Source organism: Spinacia oleracea, chromosome 5 (assembly GCF_020520425.1).
Source record: "Spinacia oleracea cultivar Varoflay chromosome 5, BTI_SOV_V1, whole genome shotgun sequence".
NCBI lineage: Eukaryota > Viridiplantae > Streptophyta > Magnoliopsida > Caryophyllales > Amaranthaceae > Spinacia > Spinacia oleracea.
The window spans coordinates 112,286,872-112,292,513 of record NC_079491.1 but is presented as its reverse complement, the minus strand read 5'-3'; the positions used below and the strand labels follow the sequence as shown (position 1 = coordinate 112,292,513).

Below are 5,642 nucleotides of genomic sequence, written 5' to 3'. Positions count from 1 at the left end.
TGCTAAAACTATGGCATCATTTATTTACTATCTCAGGTTCCTTTCTGATAATCAGTTTACTGGAGCCTGGAGGAACTTATGACTTGTCTGTACCAAGTAAGTTTACTGCAAGCCTTGATTTTTTTTCTTTTCTTTTCACTGTAGTTAGTTGTGTTTCGCAGTTTTAGTTGTGACATTTCTTCTAAATCATTGTTTGCTACCTTATTTGGGTCGTTAAACAAGAATAACTTGGCGGGGGGACTACCTGATAGCTTTTAACAACTCTCTGGTATAACAAACTTGTAATAAGTTTTTTTTGTTTCTTTCCTTTTAACATGTTTATAGACCTTTGTTTATATGTAACTTTTCGTATTCGTTTGGTGTAGGTATGTCTCTAAAAACAACATAAGTGGTCCTTTGCCACCGTCAATGGGGATTTTGTCAATTCTTAGACCTTGTGAGTGTTGGTTTCACTGAGTTCTCTTGATTGATTTTTTAAATCTTATTTCAAGAACGTACTCAGCTAACCCCGATTGCAGTCACTTGCAGAATAATGAGCTCACATGACTCCTTGACTGATTTCTTCAATAATTTCATACCTAATGTAAAGAAAAACCAATTCTTTGTCCCAACCCCCCAGACTGCTGAGTGCTGACTATTCCAAATTTCTCAGATAATTTATTGAATTGATATGAGATATATGAGAATATGACTCTTGAATATGGAATGCGAGTATGACTGAGTGCGCGAAGTGTTTTTTTTAAATATAATAACAAAAAATGTGAAAGCAGTTGAGAGGTACGGGAGTTGATTCTTTGGGTTAACTTCATTAACCTTTCTTCACGACTTCATGCTATTTCGAAATTGTATATTCCACGTCATGTCTACTGGTTTTTATATTTAATTATTTAGCAATTGTTTGAGGGGATTGAGGGACCGTAGTTGTTTCTGAATCATGATTAAAATTAAGAAATATCTTAACATCTTATGTCTCGCTAAAGGCTTATACTCCGTAGTATTTACTGCTTTAAAATTATAAATAAAATGTTATATTTCATCCTCTTTGTGGACTGCAAGGAACCTTAGAACTAAGGAAATGGTTGGCCATGGCCCATGGGCATATCAAGAATTCAAGAGGTTTACCTCACCAGTTGTGGCCATGGGCATATCAAGAGGTTTATATCATCATTCATGATTCTAATGTCATAGTAATTAAGGTAGTATACTGGTTATGTTAATTGAAATTAAGATAGTATATGGTTTTGTTAATTGAAATTATGATAGTATACTGATTTTGTTAATTGTATACATAAAATTTATTTGTACTTTTTGTGCTTTGTAGGAATACTTATTACTGGAATAAGTTATGAAGATTTGGAAGAGATGTATCGGCAAGGGGACAAGGTGGGGCCTGTGAATTTGAGTTTTATGTTCATATTGTTTATGATTGTATTACTTTCTTTCTTAATGCGTCTTGCTAGTGTATCCTTTTGGTTCATTCAGGCTGAGACCACTTGGGCTTTCACTGTATTGGGATACTTGGGGAAGCTTATAATGGGAATCTTAGGGTGAGTGTTGATTTTATTGAATCTGGTTACTGCATTAATGGTTTTGTGTTGTTGTTCAGATATCTTCATCTGATTCTCCTTCCTCCTTCCTCCTTCCTCCTTCCTCCTTCCTAAACTACAGGTACCTTTCTTCCCTAATCTTGAATTGTGTTTGGTCTATTTCATTATTTTGCAGAATTTTTTTCTTCGAGAAATCGAGTTTTCTAAGATTCAATTTAAGGGTTTGGGTAATTATAATTAGTGTGACGGTTTTATTAGATTTTTAGATCTATGCTTGTCAATTCTTCTTTCATTATCATTCTTTTGCTACTTATATTCATAATTCTTAGTATCCTTGTCAGATCTGCAACAACCATATATTACATGGTTTCTAAACAAGGTTATAGCAGCGAATGACGAATCTTGAAAGTAAACAGGTCTGAGAACTAAATGACGCTGTGAATTCTTCATCCTTTAAAAGTTAATAATTTAATGCTTCCAGTTTTAATTTTTCTTACTGTATGAAGTTTAATATCTTTAATTTCTACTAAATCTATTGTCGTGCTGCTGTAAGTTTTAACGATGAATGTCAACAAAAAAAATGCTTGTTACAACAGATGCTTAAATTCCTTAACAACTTCTGGGTTTGCTCAAATTTTGATTCAAAATTGTGTTTTTGTATAATTTATGGTTTTAATTTTTTAGAGAAGTTCGGTCAATAATTCTTGATTTGATCTCTTGCTAAATTTTGAATTGTAAATTTGATGATTGATATTGAATTATATTTTGGTTAAGGTGCTTCATGATTAAATCCCCTTGTTTGTTTTTTCTACCTTTTTTTTTTGTTGATGCAATTAGTGGATTTGGTTTATTATATTCCGGTTAAACTATTTTACTTCGTTATTCTTAGTGATTGATCAGACTTGGTTAGTATGTTATACTTTGTCTAATATTTGGTGTAGATTCCACTAATCAATTCCTCCTATGCCTTTTTTGTTTCAGGTGTGCAAGATACAATTGGAGACATTTTTGTTCAAGATTGGAATGCTTAATGACGTAAAAATTCCAATTTTTATTTTATTTCAGAAGTAGTACATTGATACTTGTATAGAAATAGCTTAATAGACACTAGATTGGTTCATATATATGACGATTGTATGTATATTGTTCTATATATGAAGTATATGAAATATATGCTGGAGTACTTTGCCAATAAAATTTTCATTTGTGTATACAACCCAAATTTGATGTATAGATTATCATTTAATAAAATATAAGCTTTATTGTATATAAGTTTTATTGTATTTACTAGTATATCAATAAAATATGAAAAAGTGTGAATGCAAATTGCAAATTTCTATGTCAAGTGCGGGCTCATTTTCTATTTTGGCAGCACCAAATATGTCAAGTGCGGGCTCATTTTCAATATTGGCAACACTAAATATGTCAAGTGCGGGCTCATTTTCAAAATTGGCAGCACCAAATATATCAAGTGCGGGCTCATATTCTAAAATTGGCAGCACAAAATATGTCAAGTGCGGGCTCATTTTCCAAATTGGCAGCACTTGAAACATCAAGTGCTTCCAATATTTTGGCAGCACTTGAGAAACATCAAGTGCGGGCAGGCCATGTGCTGCACATGTAAAAGCCCGCACTAAACCCCTTCAAATGAGCCCGCACTTGAGGTTTTTTCCTCTAGTGGCAGATTCAATATACAACGTCGTAATACCAAAATTCCGCCTCAAATCCAAATAAAAAAATCCTTCAAAAACACATACAAACTTCAAGTTCTAAGCAATTGGGAGCTCTAAAAGGAATTCTTGCCTAAACCTAAATAGGTAATTCCGAATCCCACCATATTCAATCATATTTCTTTGATTTTCCTATTTCAAAAATGATTAGCAAGTTGGCATTTTTACTACTAAAAATGTCACTTGCAACAATCATACATCTTTTCAAATTCCAAAATTTTCAAAATACAAAAATGCAAACTTTCAAGATTCAAGGATGTTCAAAGTTATTACAATCACTTCTTTGAACTAGAATCACTTTCAAGTATGGAGTAATCAAAGATGACACCTTTCTAACTTTTAAAGGTTTACTCTTTTGAGATTCAAGACTCCATTTTTCAATGTACAAGTTCAAGTTTTCAAATTTCAAGATCCCACAATGTTTAGGGTTGCTCATGACTACTTCCCTAAACTAGGATCCTTTCAAAGTAAGAGCACATCAAAGATCTAACCTTTTCAACATTAAAAGGCCCGATCTTTGAGATTCAAGTCTATTAAGTTTCAATGTTTCAAGTACAAGTTCAATATTTCAAGTTCAAGTTCAAATATTTCAAGTTCAATATCTCAAGATTCAAACTTTCAATGTTCAAGTTCTATATGAAAAATCTAGGGCACTTTGGGATGAGCAACTTCTCCCAAGTTGAGATTTTTGGCTTTGAATTCGTGTCGGGCGCACTTATTTTTAAGGAGCCGCTTGGCGTTCGAATCTCATGTGCCCAAGTACAAATTTCAATGCCGTAATTTCAATTATGCACCTTTCAATATTGCAATTTCAATTATGCACCTTTCGATTCCGCAATTTCAATATCGCACTTTCAATTCCGCAATTTCAATATCGCACTTTCAATTCCGCATTTCAATTCCGCATCTTTACTTGCCTAGTCCTTCTAGGCAATGTGGACCTACTCCCTAGTCCATCTCTAGGGGGTCGTGTATTTACTAATTCCGCACTTATTTACTATTGTGATGTTGCTTTATTTGCTTTATTGCTTTCATCCCCATACATGCTAAATACATCAAAATGCAAGGTTACATCACGCTTAACAAAGATAATTTCTTGGACAAACCGATCTTAGGTTCCCTTAAATTAACTTTAAAGCAAAGTGACCACCATACAAAGTAGAGATTCTATGTGCTCTAAATTCAAACCCACATAGTCTAAACTAGGGTATTTTCGAAAATGCTATGTCACGTACTCGAATTATTTCTAAAGCTCGCGGAATAAGCATCTCGTTCCCGTGCCCGGATCTCACCCATCCGTTTCGAAGATTCAAGTCTTATCCTAATAGAGTCATTTTCGGTCTTTCCAAACAAGACCCTAAATAATGTTTGGTGGCGACTACTTCGAGGTACAAAAATACGATGGTTTTCTAAAAAACGCCCCCTTGTAGGGAATTGCAACACATGCAAAATAATACCCCCCTACAATTCTGGCGACTCCACTGGGGATCTTCTATTTTCAATTTCTAAAATGCGAGCAGTTTTCGAGCAGCAAGCCACTGATCTTCTTAAGTACTGGATGCCAGCACTGGCGCCAGGCGCAGCCACCTGCGCCCAACGCCGCTGCCTGCATCCAGGACAGTGGCTCACAGTGGCTCGTCGCCCACTTTTGCTCAACTTTTCGTGTTGGGAGTTAGTCTATTTTTGATTCTGGAAGGACGCTCCCAAACCTCGAGAACGAATGTCGAAAAACAAGCTTTACAAATACAAATTCGAGTACGATTTTAATGTTCAATTTCTAGGCATTTCATGCATTTTTCGAAAACCATATTTCTGCAAAATGTTCTACCTTTGCTCAAACGGATGTGTTCTACATTCGGGCTAGCCCCGGGGGCAACGAAATGGTAACTCTCTATACGGTTCCCGGCCAAAGTGTGTGACCATTTCCACGCCTACCGAAACTTGGCATTTACTTGACGTTCCCGATGTCAAGTATGGAGGCCGTCTGCCGACACACACGTCCCTTAGGCGGATGTGCAAGTTATCGCCGGATCCGTCTCTTAGTCGAGTACCTTTTGACGCCCAAAGCCGACCACTTGCATCATACAAAACTTAGACCGACCTTAGGTTGTGAACTTTGCATGTCGCATTCATATTCATGATTAGTGTGACAACGTGCTACTTGTGCATTGTGTGGGCGTCTTTGCACGCGTGAATGGCTAACATCGAGTTCTAGCTTTACCAAAACCAATTAGCCTCCAACTAGGAAACCAAACCCCTAGGAGCATCATCCAAACCTCATGCATCAAAATCTCCGATTTAAGGTCTTTTAGGAGTGCCACTCCATTTGATTCAAAACCCTCAAACACGCCTCACGCACAAATGC

General features: G+C 35.9%; 1 long non-coding RNA gene across 2 annotated transcripts; it reads left to right on the top strand.

Moving 5' to 3' along the window:
* Positions 1 to 1,058: 1,058 nt before the first annotated feature.
* LOC130460667 (uncharacterized) lies at positions 1,059 to 2,727 on the top strand. Of its 2 annotated transcripts, none has more exons than XR_008920623.1 (3): positions 1,059 to 1,196; positions 1,322 to 1,963; positions 2,529 to 2,727. It is a non-coding gene; the product is annotated as an uncharacterized lncRNA (long non-coding RNA). The 2 variants fall into 2 exon arrangements; XR_008920622.1 differs by lacking the exon at positions 1,059 to 1,196 and having other exon boundaries at positions 1,630 to 1,668; positions 1,889 to 1,963.
* Positions 2,728 to 5,642: the final 2,915 nt, after the last annotated feature.